General features: G+C 32.5%; 1 protein-coding gene across 1 annotated transcript in view; it reads left to right on the top strand.

Moving 5' to 3' along the window:
* The first annotated feature begins 2,787 nt into the window (after nucleotides 1-2,787).
* Nucleotides 2,788-3,104, top strand: part of LOC144968404 (uncharacterized) — a 29,206-nt gene continuing 28,889 nt past the window's right edge. The window contains exon 1 of the mRNA XM_078906712.1: nucleotides 2,788-2,887. The gene's annotated coding sequence lies outside the window, so the exon portion shown is untranslated. The remainder of the gene's footprint in view (nucleotides 2,888-3,104) is intronic.

The following is a 3,104-nucleotide window of genomic DNA, read 5'->3' as shown; positions in this document are numbered from 1 at the left end:
TATAATAATAATAATAATAATGATAATAATGATAATAATGATAATAATAATAATAATAATAATAATAATAATAATAATAATAATAATAATAATAATAATAATAATAATAATAATAATAAACCGCACGGTATCCTCAGCCATGAGGCTCTTGATAAATTATATTTACCTAGTCCATCCTTCGACGTCATGCATTGCACTTTTAGTTTATTAGCTTTTCAGTGTTATGTCAATACTAGATTCATGCATTACGTTATTGTAGGATCAAGTTTGACATCCATCAATCAGGTCACGGTATCTAATCTTCTTCGCATTGCAAATTTACCCTAACGTAAAAAATCACTTTAATTTAATTTTAAAATGAAAACTGTGGGGGAAATATAAGACATAGAAAGACATAATAAATCAAGGAAATATTTAAATATCATCTAGCTATTTTCGGACACCCTTCGCACTGTGTCAATACAGATTCCTAGAATCAGTTTAGTTAAGTCTTACCTAAGGTCTGAAAAAAAAAATCGCTTGTGTAAAATGTGACCAACTGTGTTGATATGGTATAATCTTGAAATGATATAGATCAATGTAATTTTTCAAGTGGGCGCTACCTCCCCAAAAGGGGCAGTGGCGATATTTTTATGGTTGTCTTTTCGTTATTTGTTTCTCTGGGTTATTTTTGTTTTTACTCTGGGGGTGGGGTTGGGGGGAGGGCGCTGGGGCAAAATTTGGTGATTGGGAGCGCTGGTAGGTATTAAGGAGGCAGTGTGAAATTAACATGAAATGAATGAATGTACATAAATAAACAAATAAATATATAACGGGGAAGGGAAGGAAGCATATATATATATATATATATATATAATATATATATATATATATATATATATATATATATAATATGATTATTTAGTTAGTATTTTTAATATTGGTTTGAGATGGTTGATAGAATAATATATGCTGCTATGTCATGTTAATGGTTGGGGTGGAGTAGTGAGCGCTGTGACGTGGTTTGGTGAATAAGGGAGTGATGCGTTAAAAAATTGGATTGAAAACCACTGAGCTAAAGGAAATTGATTTAAAATGTTGAAATGATGCATAATTGGGGTAGCGTGGCTCAGAGTTACGGTCTTTGTTTCGTACCTAAAATGTACCGAGTTCGAATACCCGCCCCGTTGTGTGGCCTTTAGCAAGTCACCTCGCCTTAGCGCACTGGAATAAAGGGAATTTAATTTTAAGAACTTAATTAGAAATGTAAGTCTTTTAAGTTTAAGGGGAAAAATATCACACTCCTCAATGAAAACATTTTATTAAAGCCAAATTGAATAATATAAACTTAACCAGTTAACTGCCCTACTCTGGAAAAAAAAAACTTGAATTTAAAAATTTGGTCCAAAATAAAAATTCCGTCCTTCAAATATCGATCGATTTAAATGACTCTTTTCATTGCAAAAACTCTCAAACCTGGGACTTGGCGAAGTCCAGATGGGTAGGAAGAGCGTTTCTACTTTGAGGTTGAAGAATACGCGTAATTAAGGCAAACAGGCATTGCTTTCTTCACTTTTTAACTTATGTGTATATAAAGCTCATATTACTTTCTATCGTCACGCCAATAACTTTTTCATTATCCACTTGTTCAAGCGTCTTTCCCATTAATGAATAGCTGAAATCTGGGTCCCAATATACATATGTTTACACTTATCCGGATGAAACCTAAGTAACCGGGTGTTACTCAATATTTCAAGTTTGTAATATGTTCATATCCTCCTTTGTTTCGATAATATTAAATATTTTTGTGTCACCGGCAAAGAAGTACATTGATGATTCTACAATGTATGGTAGATTGTTAATGGATTTAACGAAAAGTAGAGGACTTATCACAGACCCTTGTGGAATTCCAAATGCAAATGTCACATCTTGCCACTTTTAGCATCCTCCGTTAAGTGGTGCTTGCTGTTTTCTTCCATGAAAATGGTGTTGTATCCAATCAATCATATCCTGCTCGATGCCATACGCCATTAATTTGCTCAACAATCTACTTTGCGTTATTGTGTCAAAAGCGTTTTGGTAGTCTTTGTAAATACAGTCGACAGATGTTGCATTTTCTAATCCTCCGTCCACTCATCCATGACTCGCAAACGTTGGAGTGCAGTTGAACAGCCAGCCATAAATCCATATTTGGATGTGAAGAAATTTATTTACTTCCTTGTGTCATGTGGTCAGTTTTTTTTCTATTAGTTTACCAAAGATGGATGACAGGCTTACTGGTCTGTAATTTCAGGCGATAGTTTTGTTTCCGTTTTAAAAGGGCACTGATTCTTGTTTTCTTCCAATTTCCTCTACTTTTCCAAGTTCAAGGACCGTTTGAATAATATACCAAGCGGCTTTGAAAAGTGATATTATATTTCTTTTTAAAATTTATATATATATATATATATATATATATATATATATATATATATATATATATATATATATATATATTATATATAATAAAACAAAACCTAATCAATCACTCTGCTACCGTTTACCTAATATTAGAAAATTCCAGTTCAGTTTGACACGTTTTAAATCACAAATTAAGTTAAAATTCATCGCTCCTCTTTATTTTTAACTTAACCATATCCCAAAATCTCAACTGTGTTTCCTTTCGCCATCAAACTTAGACAATCCAAATAAAAGGACGGGCTCGAGTTTGCACATTCCCTCCTTAAATAAAGAATGGACTCTTTACACTCAGTCACCGAACACAGGTAAAGCGAGATGAAACACATGAAAATAGAGTGAAAAGAAAAAGGGGTTTCGGTGAGGTATTTTAAAATTTGAAGTCATTAACACTAATATTAACTTCTACTCTTCGTGCTTGGTGTATTTTGGATTCTAGATTTCCTTACAGGTTGGTTGGTGTCTTGCAATTTTATGAAGCAATGTCCAGTTATATCAATGCAATAATATATAATATATCATGGTTAATTGTATTGATTTGTTTGTTTGTCATTGTTATATCATTATCATTGTCAAAGTAAAGGGGATATTTGATATTATATTCGTCTTCATCATCAACAACATCATCATCATCATCTTTATCATCATCATCAGCAGCAGCAGCAGGA

The sequence above is a fragment of the Berghia stephanieae genome, chromosome 3, assembly GCF_034508935.2.
Source record: "Berghia stephanieae isolate SIO BIC M18660-M18661 chromosome 3, UCSD_Bste_1.3, whole genome shotgun sequence".
Classification (NCBI taxonomy): Eukaryota; Metazoa; Mollusca; class Gastropoda; order Nudibranchia; family Aeolidiidae; genus Berghia; species Berghia stephanieae.
This window is presented reverse-complemented; position numbering and strand designations above follow the sequence as displayed.